At 47.7% G+C, this 14684-nt stretch overlaps 1 protein-coding gene across 2 annotated transcripts in view; it reads left to right on the plus strand.

Moving 5' to 3' along the window:
• TOP2B (DNA topoisomerase II beta) overlaps positions 1 to 14684 on the plus strand; it is a 934132-nt gene that overhangs the window by 468403 nt on the left and 451045 nt on the right. The window lies entirely within an intron of this gene.

Genomic DNA, 14684 nt, shown 5'->3' on the forward strand with positions numbered 1-14684 from the left:
TCTGGGGTAGGCAGGAAGTTTGCATCGACGGAGAAGCTCCTGCAAGGACGACTTCTCTCCTTGAGTTGTTGGTACCAATTGACTCCAAAGTAAGCCACCTGGACATCCATCTCAGAGCTGGTTGAATTTCCACAGTTGCCCCAGGAAACCAGATAGCCAGGGAGAGGAACACCATATTGTGTGTTGCTTTTAAGCTGACCTTGAGCTTTTGGAAGATCTTCCGGTGTCCCAGAAAGCAGGACTGACAGAGTCTGAGCCCCCTCAACAGCGTGCGGGACCCCAGAAGCAAGGAAAGTCCATTTTGACAGCCAGGAACCGTGGTGTTGCTATTTGCGGTAGACGCGAAGAGCTGAAACACTGAACAGCCACTGAAAGTGAAGTTTGCCGGTTGCGAGTTTTGACCGTCCCAGTGCATTGCAGGAGTCCCCCGACGTCCTCTCTTGTCCCCACGACTGAGGCCCAGGAACAGGGAGACCTGCAGAGCTGCACAGGAACATAAGTCATCTGCTGCATCTTTTCTTCATCTTTAATGGTACAGTAAAAGGTCTGGGAGAACTTACCTCTTTACTGTAGAGTGCTTGTAACATCTACAACTCAAGTCTAATCAGCTTGTGGGCCTACATTTGATTCTTCTTTTCATCAAAGACTCCTCTAAGAACTTATGCAAAGACTTTTCCATTTACTTACCAGAAGTGCTACATACTATACAAGACTTTTGCCCATTGACTTTGGCTTAGCCTATTGAACACAATGACTCTTTTAGGAAAATCTAAAAGTACTTGCCTGCTTAAGAATATTCGTGGTCTCTTGTTGTTCTAATAACCTTTGCCTTTTACCAACTTTTAAGAGTATTCGAAATGCCAACAATAAGATATTAATGCCCCTAGCACCCTAGTTATTGAAGTCACCTGTGGGTGTAGGTTGTGTCTGTGGGCCATCCCAAAAGGGTCTTTACTGATTTAGAAACTCAAAGTGTACAGTATTGAAGTGTATTTTTGTGTTTCTATTCTTTTGCTGCCTTCTGAAGAAGTTTTTATAACTGACTGATAAATTAATAATTGTTTATGCAAGAAACCTTGAGTGTAAGAGTTAATTTGAATACCTGTAACTGTGAATCTTTGGTTAACTCCAATGCAGCTCACATTTTCCCCTCTTGTCATAAGCCTGGCTGCTTAACACGCTACCAAAACTTTGTAGTACAAGCTTATACCAAAAGTTGGGTTGCCTATACTTGTAGTCAGAGTTGTGTTTAGTGGTCCCGGAGGGTACTGCATACAAACGTTGCCTAACGCTTAGCATCTGGACGGCTTGAGCCTTTTGATGATAGACTCAACCTCTGTTGTAGTGATGCGGGTAAATTTTAAAGTTTTGATTTGGTTAGCAGGCCTGGGTTTCTGAGGATTGGGAGTGTGTAATAAATATATTGTCAGATATACAGGGATTGGCATTGGTCGCTAGGCTAGCTCTTTTAGCTTAAATTTTGATTGCAATAATGCAATTTTGTTAAGTAGTGCTTTTTGGATGTTTGCACACCGAAGGGCATCCTTATTGCAGGAATCGCGAGGGGAGATGGGAATTTCCAGTTCTTTGAGGACGCTGAAAAGCTCCTTGGTACTGGATTTGGCATTGGTGATTCTATTGTTGTAATTTTCACTTTTAGTTTCTAAGATGGCAGTTTTGTATGCTGAGGAGGCTGTTATAAATGTGTCCTTATTCTGTGTGGATGTTTTTTTTTTTTTCTCCAGGACTACTGTCTCTCTTTTGGCCTTACGTAGGATTTTCAGCTCTGAGGAGAACCATTTATTGAGGTGTGCCAAAGGTGTGGCTTTCCTTAGTTTGACTGGAGCAAGATGGTCCAGGGCGATGAGTAGATTCTGATTGAAGAGGTCTCCCAATTTGGATTTAGCTGTTGATGGGTAATGGGTTTGAGTAGAGGTAGTATGTTTTCTAATGTGATTGGATGGTTATTTCTAGTTAATGCTGGTGGGGCTTATTGCCGGTGATGAGGTCAGAGATGTCTAGGGCATGAGCTATTGGCGATTTAGCGTTTGAGAGCCCCTTTGATAGTGACAGCTTCAGTGTGGGGTGGTGTTGTGATGGCAGTGGGAGTCAGAGTTTGTAGTGCAGGAGATGAATGAGTGTAAAAGTATTTTCTGGAGGTGCTAGTGCGGTAGAACATTGGGGTGTTGAGTTGAGCGTGGTGGCTCGTTGAGGTGCGAGAGCCAAGAGTGCTGTTTCTAAGGGCGGTGGAACATGGCAGGGACAAACATACTAAGGCAGAGGTGAAGTGTGGTAGGATAGAGGTTAGAATTCAGTTTGGAGAACAGGCAACTGGGGTCCTCAAGAAATATGGCGGACATGAGCGTGTAAGGGCTTGGAATGCCTGAGGTAACGAGCAGGTGAGAGAGCATCAATGACCAGGTGTACAGGACAATCCACCAGGCGTAGAGTACGCGCCACCAGGTCGCCATAGAGGAGTATTGGTGCTTAGTGATATCTAAAATCTAGAGGTTAGGAATTTCTGATACATGCTATGGCACAGTGAGTTTGAAGAGGGAGTTAGTGCAGCTAAATATAAGATTTGTTTGTCTAAAGAGGTCTAATTCAGGAAAAATGATCAATTGTATGCAAGATAGGGTTCACTTTGTCTAAACTGGTCTCGTTTATACGGGGCGAGTGGTATGTGCACAGTGTACAGATATAAATATTAACAATGCATAGTAAGTGTCTAGTTACCAAAGAACGTATAGTAGATGCAAACATATATTATGTTATATTACCTGGCATTTATATAGCGCCTTATATATCATTGGTATGACCTCAAAGCGCTGGTAGGTTGAACGCCCTCAGGAACCGCAGTTCAGGTCAGTAAAGAGAGGTAGTGTAGTATGGTGCGTGGTTGCACCGGATATGTGTGCAGCTGGTGTAGTTGTTGGATGATAGCTGCTTTCTAGCGATAGGTGTGGTGCTGGAGATATTGGTTCTGTGTGCAGTCTGTTGGGTGGACATCCATACTGGGTTCTGGTTGCGTTAGGCCTGAGGAACGCCTTGGTTAGCAACTAGGCCAGAATGTGCTCGGCTAGCTGTGTTTTATTGGGTGATGGGTGTTCATGGGGTCGTATTCGTATGTGAACAGCTAGGCTGAATTATCAGGGGTATAGCTGTGTTCTAGTTGAGTGATGGTGTATAGTAGAAAATAAGCGTAGTGGTGTGATATGGTGGTTAGCTGTAAATCTCCTGAGACCAGGCACATGACCAGGACGGTGGGAACATACATAGCTACACACGGATACATAGGGACAGGGTCGATACAGGTATAAATGGGGATATAGATATACATAGGAATACAGATTTCTATCTAGATGCGACGCAGGCTAGAGTTCACAATTTCATCTAAGTGTGGCGCATGCTATCATTCACATTTCTATCTAGCTGTGACGGATCTTATGACCGGCCATATGCAGCAATAGTCGGGTACAACTCTTCTCTGCGCATAATAGGTTTACAGAAGTTCGCCTCGTGTGCGGCATCTTGAACATATATGTAACAGGCTATGTGCGAACAGGGCGATCACAAGTGGTAATAGCGCATACTGGGTGCAGCTGCTGGTCCAGTGTGGGCAGGTAATTACAGCAGAGAGCAGGAAGAAAAAGAAAGCGGTCAGTGGCACTTTGTAAATGAGGGAGGCTAGTACAGGTAGCAGCTACCATGAGGACTTTGGTATGATGGGCAAGTGTCAATATAGTGGTGCATGCACAGACTGCAGGCAAGTAGGATGGGCCAAGACCGGGCAGATGGGTAAAACCTTGTGCGTGGATTGTTGCTGTGGTTAGGTGTGCTTCTGCTTTGCAGTAAGTTGCAGCAATGGTGCTCTGACATGGCTTAAAGTCTCGAATCAAGGCAATGGTGGGGCCAACGAGGGTTAGCAACGAGAATAGGAACGCAGGCTTATTAGTATGGCTGTGAATTGGTACTCACAGGGTGGGGAGAGGTTGCAAGAAAGCAGATCCTTTGAGCAGTGGGCCGGCTTACGCCTTCCAGCTTGGGATTGGTGCTGTTAAGGTGCCGAAGAACCAATCCAAAATCGGGCAGCAAAATAGAGGCCGTTCGGCTGCAGATGCAAGCTCATTATGTTGGGGCGGCCATCTTTGCCAGAACCCTGCCTCGTGGAGTGCAATGGAGTAACAAAGCACGCGAGAGATCAGCTGGGTCAATTTCAGTAATCAGCAAGAGTAGCGGCCATCTGGCTCAAAGCAGCATTTACAGCTGCACTTGCGGCGCGATCCGCACTAAATATGCAATTTAATAGCTGAGGCCAGCTATGGAGAGGTGTAGCCCACTGATTACCTGTGTGCACCAATATGCTCCGTTGTAGGTGACACTGCTCCTGCAGTGATGGGGAGCTCCTGCTCCTCCGGGGGGGCTCACGTAAGGGTGTCCCTAATTATGCTCACACCAGAATCAATGCACCCCTCTACGGAAATAATGTAAAAAGGCGATCTTGTAAGGATAACAAGTTTAATCTTACAAAATGAGGATGGTAGCAAAGGACTTTGTTGCCTGATCGGTCTTCTCCTGTCCCTTTCCCCGTTCTTTTCCTGCCAGACTGGCCTCAAGCAGGAGTTTATATAGGTCTAGCTTGCCATGGTGATGTCACTGGAGCTGGATCATGGCTTCATCCCAATCTGTCCTTTTTCATAATAAGGTTGCTCCAAAGCCGCCTTTCTTCGTTGGTTTTGTCAGAGCAGGCTGTTCTACATTTTGCTAGCTATGCAAAAACATCCTTCATTTTGCGAACTATGCAAAAACACACTGCAGCTCTGCAGACTTTTACAAATCTTGAGGCCTAGCCCAAGACGAAACTAAACATTGACTGGAAAATGTTTGAACATGGATAACATTCTAGCCCTATTCCACTCATCCTGCTCACGTTTATCTGGGTCCTGTAGTTTCCTCCACAATTTACTCCTAATTTTTATTTCTAAATGCACTTTGCCATACAAAACATGCTAGTCCTATTTTTAACGCGCATGGAGCTTTAATGGATAGTGGACACCTGGTGAGCCAGTACATGCTAGCCATGGTGACGAACACAGAACACTAAACCTGCGGTATATTTTGAATCCCAAAGTCCATATTCCTTCTGGGAAGGAGGGGAGTTTGACTCATCTACAGCACTAGCTAAGCTTTTAAAATGCCTGGGATCTGACATTACAAATCTATCCAACTAATAGTTAATTATGCCTTATATTTAGACAATAACTACCTTCTTCAGTGCTTGCCTATGTCTGTGTATGTGATTATGTTTGAGAGGTCCTTCCCAGTGCACCTGCTCCCCCCCAGTCTATTATAGTGCCTTAAAGAAGTCTTGTCTAATTCAAAAACACTTGGGGTTCGGGAGGACCCTGGATCCTTCCCACCAATAGTCAAGGAAGTGATCCCACAGGCCGTGTCTCCCAGGCCTCTACCTCTGGGTCCTCCGCCGGCACTGCCGTTATTTTCCTCCTCCGGTCCAAGCCCTACCAGTTCTTCAAACCCTCTGCTCTGCTTCCTCCTGTACCACCAACGCCTCCCCCGCAGAAGCCATTGGATCCACAGCTATGTTCGGGTCTGGATCAAAGAGGGGACTACTCCGGCTCCCCAGTCTCAGTACCCGGATTCCCCTCCAACTGGCAAAAAGCGGATGAGGGGGCGATGACGACATCCAGGACGACGAACCCGTAGTATCTGTAAAAGCTTTTCATGACCACCTTCAGGGCCTTGCAGAGTTCTTGGGGGTCCCCCATCCATAGGTGGCCCCCCAGGAGTTGGGAGTGCTAGCAGAGGTTTTGGCCACGCTCACTACAAGCCGCTCAGGCATTCCGCTCCAGAAGGATGTCATGCAGGGGGCGAGATAGGTCGGGGGCAAGCCCAGGGCCAATGCCCAGATGAATAAGAAATTAGACAACCGGTTCAGGCTTTTGGATGGTGAGCCAGCCCTCCTGGCCTCCCACCCCTAGCCTCACTCTTCAGTAGACTCACTGTATTCTAAACCATAGTCTGTCATCTTCCTCTGTGGGAGCCACCTCCAGTTGCCTGTCCAAGGAGGGAGAAGTCCTTGAGGCTTTTGGCAAACATTGACATGTCATCACAGAGCTGCGTTTGCAGCAAGCGAATGCCAACACCCTACTAGCCACGGAAAACCAGAAGTTGTGGCAAGAGCTGGGGAGATTTCTGCCTGATCTCCCTTTGTAGAGGCAGGTTTCCTTGAAGGCTGGCCTGGTGGATGCCAGAGCGGTTGCGCAGGGCCTCATGGAACCTTTGGTCTCCCGCATCAACACAGCCAGCAGAGGTGCTGTCACTGGGGGTCGAGAGAGACGGACGGCGTGGATGCATGCTACTAAATTCTCATCAGATGTGCAAGAGTGGATCCTGGATCTTCCCTTTGAGTGCTCAGACCTTTTTCATTTGTCCACCGATGACGAGTTGACAAAGAAGATCTATACACAGACCGCCACATCCTTGGCCATCCTGACTAAGCCAGGTCAGAAGTCCTTCCCTCAGTCTCAGGGCAGGACCAACTTCAAACCCTGTGCTTTCACCGACTTCAAGGGGTTTAGCGACTGAGGTGCACATAGGCCTGACAGGTCGCCCAGTGACCACAGGAGGAAGCAGCAGAGGACTTGCATGGGTTTTCACGCTCCCCATCCTCTTCTCCCTCCTCAGATGCCATAAAGCAGTGACGTAACAGTCTGGGAACACAGATTGCCCGTAGGGGGCCCGGCCGGCTCTATCAGGACAGCTGGAAGCGTTATTTCATGAGTCCTTGGATCCTTTCTATAGTCTCCACGGACTTCACTGTTCCTCCTCCTCCTTTTCCTCTACCATTCTCTCCTCTTCTACGTCAAATAGGGTCCCCGGCCCTTTTATGGGAGATCCTTTCTCTTTTGGAGATGCAGGCAGTGGAGCTGGTTCCTCAGTCAGACAGGGGCTACAGCTTCTACTTCAAGGTTTTTGCATACCCGAGAACAACCAGGCTGGCCCGAGGGTTGGCCTGGACCTGTCAAAATGTCTGTAGTCCCTGCTTCCTGACTCCCCTGTGACCCCCTTCCTGGTGTCCCTCTCCCTCACGTCCCGCCCATCACCTCCCATTGGCTATTTCCTCCTCCACTACCTGGGCCTAGCGATCCGAGAGCAGCCCCTGACCCCCCTCACTTCCATCTCTTTCCTCAGTGAGCAAGGTGAATGCCCTCCAACAGGGCAGAGCTCCTCTGTAGCCCTTCTCTGCAAATGTTTTGTTTAAAATTGAGCCTCAGCCCCTTAACACTTGTTTCCTCTTTTGCCTGCCTCCCATCCTCGCCTGATTGGGTAGCGCAAAGGTTATAACTGACCTTCCCAGGGCAGCTCTCTGCCCGGCAGCCCCTGCGGCTCAGGGCCCAAAGGCAAAGGGCGGCTCATACAGAGGCGGCCCCAGAAAGTGACTGCAGGTGTCCGCAGGGGAAGCCAGTGAAGCCAGCAGCAAACAAACCCCATCAGAACTGTAAGTTTGGCATGGGTGGGGTGTAGAGCAATTACTTGACTCCAGAAATCCCCCGCCACTCTTACCTTCCCATAACGTAAACTGCCAAAGACCTACACCATCCACACCGAGAGAGATCTGACCACCAACCTAATTCTATTCTAGGCTGGACTGTAAATGTTGTCCTGCATAACATACCAACATACTTGCCATTGTTAACTAGTGCCACTCCCAGAGACCATGGTGAAAACTAGCCAGCCTCACATTGAGACAGGTGTAAAAATGTTGCCATGCGCCACGCTTGGATGAAACTGAGATTGTTACCAAGTACTACACTTAGACGGAATTGTGAAAGATGTCATGTACCACACTTGTACTTGTAATTGTAAATGATAGCATGTGCCACACTTGGATAGAATTACAAACGGTAGCATGTGCAACACTTAGATTGACCTACGATTGGTAGCACACCCCTCACTTGGATAGAATTGTGCACGTGCAACACCTACATGGAATTGTGAATGATGGCATGGGCCGCACTTGGATGGAATTGTGAATGATAGCATGGGCCTCACTTGGATGGAATTGTGAATGATAGCATAGGCCACACATAGATTGAATTATGAATTACAGCATATGCCTCATATAGATGGAATTATGATTGGTAGCATATCCCTCACTTAGATAGAACTATAAATGATAGCATGTGCAACACTTAGGTGGAACTGTGATTGATAGCATATCCTGCACTTAGATAGAATTTTAAACGATAGCATGTTCCACATGCAGACGGAATTGTGAATGACAGCACGTGCCTCATCTACATAGAATTATAAACTACGGCATGTGCAAAACCTAGATGGAATTGCGAGGGATAGCATGTCCCACACTTGGATGGAATTGTAAATGGTAGCGTGTGCCACACTTAGATTGACCTACGATTGGTAGCACACCCCTCACTTGGATAGAATTGTAAACGACAGCATATGCAACACCTAGATGGAATTACGAATGATAGCATGTCCCACTCTTAGGTGGAATCGCAAATGATAGCATATCCCTAGATAGAATTCTAAATCCCTCACTTAGATAGAATTCTAAATGTTAACATGTGCAACACTTAGATGGAATTAGAAATGATAACATAATGATAATAATAATACGGATATTGATGTGTTATAAGTGAACTATGATTGGTAGCATATCCCTCACTTAGTTGGTATTGTGAATGATAGCATGTGCCACACTTGCATGTGCCCCATCTAGATAGAAGTATGATTGGTAGCATCCCTCTCACTTAGCTAGAATTGTGAATGGCAACATATCCCGCACTGGAATAGGTAGAATAAATAGCGTGAATAGAATAGGTGGAATAGATCACATAGATGTGGACTGAATGAATGGGGCAGAATATAATGAGTGGAACCTGCTGAAATTCACCCCACATGTTATATCACTGTGCACCTCCTCCTGTTTAGTTGCCATATATCTGTATCCCCTATATATCTGTATTCCCTTATATAGTTGTATTCCCATATATACCTGTACTGACCCAGTCACTATATATCCATATGTTGCTATGTATGTCTCCACCATCCTGTTCACGTGCCTGGTCCCAGGCGCTTTACAGATAACCACCATATCATACGACTACGCTTACTCTCTACTACACACCATCATTCAACCAGAACACAGCTATACCCCCTGATAATTCGGCTTAGCTGTCCACATATGAACATGACCCCATGAACACCTCATGACCCTAATAAAACGCAGCTAGCTGAGCACATTTCGGCCACCTGCTGACATAGGCGTTCATCAGGCCTAACGCAGCCAGAACCCAGTCTGGGTGTCCACCCACCAGACTGCACACATCCAACTGATAGCTTCAGCACCACACCTATTGCTAGGAAGCAGCTATCATCCAACAACTACACCAGCAGCTGCACACATATCCGGTGCACCCACGCACCTTGACACAATCTCTCTACTGACCTGAACTACCCGGTTTCCCGAGGTGCCAAGTAACATAACATAACATTTCTCAACCTTTCTTTACCGCTCAAACGCTTCAAGATGATTACTCCCGCACACATAGCAGAGTTTCGGTGTGTAAGGGACTGGATTTGTTCCTTGGACCTCAAGGATACATAACTTCATGTACCCATCTATCACTTCTAGTACATGGTGCCTCTATTCGGATCCTTGTGTGTTCACAAAGCTGATGAATGCGGGGCTGGTCTCCTCGGCCTGGAGGGCCATTTTTTATACCCTTATCTGGACGACTGGTGGGTCAGGGCAGCTCGCCCAAGGAGGTGGCGCACTCTGGCCAACTGTTTGCAGAGGCTTTTCCTTAAACCGGCGGAAGTCTCAGCTGAGTCCCTCCCAGGATCTGGTGTTTCTTGGAGTGCTTTGGGACACGGCAGTGCAGCAGGTGTTCCCCACGACTGAAAGGCTCATTTCCCCCATAAGGCGATAGGGCACTTTTTTGGCAACTCGACAACCAGTGTGGTGGTTCCAGCATCTTCTGGGACTGTTGGCTTATTGTGTGCTCACGATTCAGCACACCCGCGTCAAGATGAGCCGCTTCCACCTCCACCTGGCGGCCAATTGGGACCAGGAGACTGGGTCTGTTGGACAGGATTCCAATACCTTTGCTCCTCCTCCCGGGCCTTCGCTGGCGGTTGATTGACGGCAATGTAGCAATGGGAGCCCACTTTACCCGGCCGAAGCCAACTGTGGTGGGGATGACGGATTCCTCGCTTTCGGGCCAGGTGGTTTATCTTGAGAGCTACTTTCAGCGTTTCTGTGCAGGACTGACAATTCCTCAACAATGTTTTACCTGAACAAGCAGGGAGGCACCCGCCCCACCACCCCCTGTGCATGGAGGCGGTGGCGATCTGGGAATGGGCCCTTGGAGAAGGGATTTGGATTTCCTCAGTCCATCTCCCGGGGGATAGCAATGCGGAAACGGACCAGCTCTGCCTCCTGGTGTTCAACACCTACGAAGGGGAGTTTAACATCAACTCCTTGTTGTCCTGCTCCAGAGATGGGGTTTTCCGGATCTGGACTTATTCACACATTTCCTCTGAATTCCAAGTGCCCTGGTTTGCCTCTTGGGCAGGCCGGGGTCAGAGGTCTCTAGGAGACGCGTTCAACCTCTGCTGGTACAGCCGCGGGTGCCCTGAGTTTCCTCCTCCACCGTTGCTCCAGCGGACCCCCCGCAAGGTCCAGGTGTAGGTGGACTGCAGCCTCATTCTGATCGCCCCTGGCGAGCTTGGTTCTCGTATCTACTGCAGCTGTGTTCCCAGGGACTGGTGCGCTTTCTGATCCAGAGGAGTAGCTTCGTGATGCAGCATGGCGGTGTGGGATCACTTGGATCCGGCTAGGCTGGCCCTAGCGGGCCGTTTGCTGACCAGCTGAAACTCCACCATGCTCAGTTCTCTGAGGGCAACTGAGACATCATTTAGGAGGCCAGGAAGCTGTCTATGCTGGCCCGGTCAAAGAGCAAGTGGGCAAGATTTTGCCACTGCTCGCGACAAGGGGCTTGACCCCCTTACCTGTTCCCTGGACGACATGATGGCTTTTTCTGCACATCTATCTCATGCCGTCATTCAGGTCGATAGCTGCCACACTTGTCTGCCGGCCATTGGGACCTACAAGAATTCCCCAGAGAATATATTTTCAGCAGCCAACCCAGTGGTTACGGCTCACCTCAAGGGGTTGTCCAGGCTCTTTCCTCCGGTGCACAAGCCTCATCCGGTCTGGGACCTCAACGTGGTTCTTGTGAAATCTGTAACACAGCACAGCCAGAGGTACAGACTGAGCTTCCGGACTGTCAACCCACATGCAAAACAGCCGCTCCCAGGGAAACACCAATGTTCTGCTGGCATGGGGCGTTTTGTGGCCTGTCTCTGCAATTGTGTCCCAGCCCACCAAAATGCCTCCCCAGAGTGCCCACTCCCACCCACAATCCAGCCACAGTCCCACTCACCCCACTGACAATGGGCCCTAACCGTAGAATAATATATTTTAAAAAGTACTTGCATAACGTTGCAGCGCCTCTGATAGAAAAAGCTGTAAACAAAACAAAAAACATCTGTTACCTATGGTCAGCCCAGCAAAAACAAATCATAACTATTATGCTCCTATCACAGCCCCCCTTTCAAGCAATCCTTGGCGGTCTACTGACCCTCACCCCCCAATAAAAACCCATTTGCCCCTTCCTAGGGCCAGATAGCACTCTACCCCCACGGAGGGCTACATGAGATGCCTCCCCCCCTCTATTTTGGGTGGGGGGCTGTTAGGGAGAATGCTCATAAATGTGCTAATTCGCTTCACCTTAGAGACCGCTAGCAACTTTGCTGGATTTTGAGGACTTTTTACCTGAAGAGTGTGAGCCTTTTTTCCTACTTTCTCATGTATTTTGATGTGTGTTTTGCGCTTGTGTTCTTTGATTATGGGGTTGTAGACAACTCCATAGGCATCATCTTTTCATGTGTGTTACACAGCACCCTCAGTGTAGTGACAAAGGAAATCTTTTTAGGTTTACATACCTTCTCTGGCATAAACTACTGTTTCCCTGCGAATGCAAGGTTAAATTGACTTTACTAGTCTTTTTAAATACCTAGACCCAGCACACACGATCTTACAATGGTGCTGGAGGGATTACCTAGTATCCCCTCGGTCTAGAAACTCATGTAGCAGTCAAATGCTACCTTTTCCTATCGAAATGGCTGGTGCCACTGGTTTTACCACAAACTACCATGATTTGTCCCAACCGCAAACACCGGTAGGTAAAAAACGTGTGAGCCATGTTTTTCAAGATGGCGCCAAAGCCCCCTTTGTTTAAACAGGTCCGGTCTTCTTTTTTCACCTTTCTTTTTGGAAAGGTCCTTCTAGAGTTTGTCTCTGCGTGCCAAAGCAGATTTGGTCCCCTTGTTCCTACGCCTTTGGCAGGATTTAGGACTGAAGAACGCCTCTGGCGCCCGAGTGTCTGAGGTGGGCAGGAAGTGAGGGAGGTGCCCGAAATTTCCTGTACTTGGTCTCCTAGGAGACCCAAATGCACTCTGGCATGATTGGCTGGCTGACTGTCCGGCAAGGACAGCCACCCTGCTGGGTGAGTGGCATCTAGGCTGGAAAGAATGGGAAAAAACTGCCTTCCAAGCCAATAGACTCGCCTTTTAAACAGAGTCGACCACGAGCGAAAGAACCAAAGATGAGCTGGAAGAAGACGGCTGCTGCAACTACTGGACCGTTGGTTTGCCCGCTGGAGCCCTGTTGAAGGTCCGAATCGCCATTCGACAGAGAAGCCCCTTGAAGGACGACTTCTTCCTTTAAGTTGGTGGGACCAATCAACTCGTAAACCACCTGGATACCATTCTCTGAGCTTGTTAGGATTAACCAGGGAGAAGGACACCAGCTTGTGTGCTTGAAGAACAGCAACCGAAATAGAAGATTTGCCAATTTGCCAGCTTTGTGACTAGTCCCTGTGCAGTGCAGGAGTCACCCGACGTCCTCACTCTTGTCCCCACGACTGAGGCTCAGGAACAGCGAGATCTGCAGGAACTGTCAGTAACAGAAGTCTTCAGCTGCATCTTTTTCTTCAATATAAGTTACTGTGAAACCCCGACTGAGAGACCTTGCATCTCACTGCGGAAGTGCGTACAGCTTTGGCAACTTACAGGCCTAGTCAGCCTGTGACCCGACATACAAACCTTCCTTCCGTGAACTACTTCTAAGAACCGTGGCAAAGACTTTTCCGTTTTAAATACCAGAACCGTTTTTACCTATACAAGACATTAGTCCATTGACTTTGGCCTACCTATTGCATTGAATCAATTCTTCTGGTGAACTCAAACTATTTGCACTGTTTTAGAGTAACTGTAATATTCGTTTTATTAACTTATGCCTTTTTGCTCCTACTTCAATGCTATTTGGCTCCTACTTCAAGGGAGCTCAACTGCTTAATATTCAGTATTGTAGTATAACTTTTGTGTTATATTGGTTGCCTCATTTAGTGAATGCTTTATAAATGATTGTGTAATAAATGAATAACTGTTTTACCAAGAAACCTTGATTTTAAGTGTCTATCTGAATACTTGTCATTGTAGACCTTTGTGTAACACCCTTACAAGCTCACATTCCCTCTTGAGATAAGCCTGGCTGCTTAGCTCACTACCAAAAACTGTGTGGTACAGACTTATACCAAAGGTTAGTTTTGCTTGCACCTGTAGTCCTAGTTGTGTGCAGTGGTCCCAGAGGGTCGCGAACATCTCAGCGGCTAATAGGCCGAAGGACACACCGAAAGACGCGTTGAGGCGTCAAGGGTTGGTAAGAATATTCTGAGGGCTCCCAACCCCTGTCTAAGACTGTCAGACAAATCTCGAAGAAGGATCCTTTCCCCCTCTGGACTCCTCTGGTCTGTATGGACCAGTGATAGGTTGGAGGGGTATATGAACAAACTCTCAAAGTTATGGACTTTTCTGAAAAATGTATCGCACCCTAAAATGCCAAGAGAGGTAGACTCCTTCCCTACTATGTCCAAACTTCAAAGAATTTCCAGTCACACTCCTCATGATGATGTGTTTGACTAACTGAGCCAGAGGATATCCATCAGGACCCTTATGATGAGTCGGAGGATCCCTTTCACAAGACTATAGGCCACTCCCCAGATTGGGGTGATGAGCCACCAATGACCCCCTGATCCAGACACATTGTGCATAGAGCCTCCCTCCTCACCGCCTATAAAACAAGCCTCTCCCATCGATGACCATATAGCATTCAATGCTATCCTTAAGAAAGCGGCTGAACACTTTCAGATTGCCACCCAAGAGTCCGTATAAGACACCGACTTCGTAGAGGATATTTTGAAAGAAAAACCACCCTCAAGTCCGGTGATACCTCTGTTGAACTCCATCAACCGGCATATTGCACCCTCTTTGGGTACCCTTGTCTACGGCTGATGCACTGCCAGACAAGGATTGCAAGAAGTTGTATGCCATGGGGAAGCGCCTTACATCAGCAGCCTATTTCACCAGGATAGCTAACAAATGCATGTCATTAGTGATATAAAAAGTAGAGGTGTATTCTTATTACAAAGTGCATGGAAGAAACATATTGGTGGAGGGTTCCAGAGTAACTGCAAATTCTTCATAGAAAGGTTGGTAATTGTTTGGAACTACCC

This window comes from Ambystoma mexicanum, chromosome 2q (assembly GCF_040938575.1).
Source record: "Ambystoma mexicanum isolate Mex_15411 chromosome 2q, UKY_AmexF1_1, whole genome shotgun sequence".
In the NCBI taxonomy this organism is placed as follows: Eukaryota; Metazoa; Chordata; class Amphibia; order Caudata; family Ambystomatidae; genus Ambystoma; species Ambystoma mexicanum.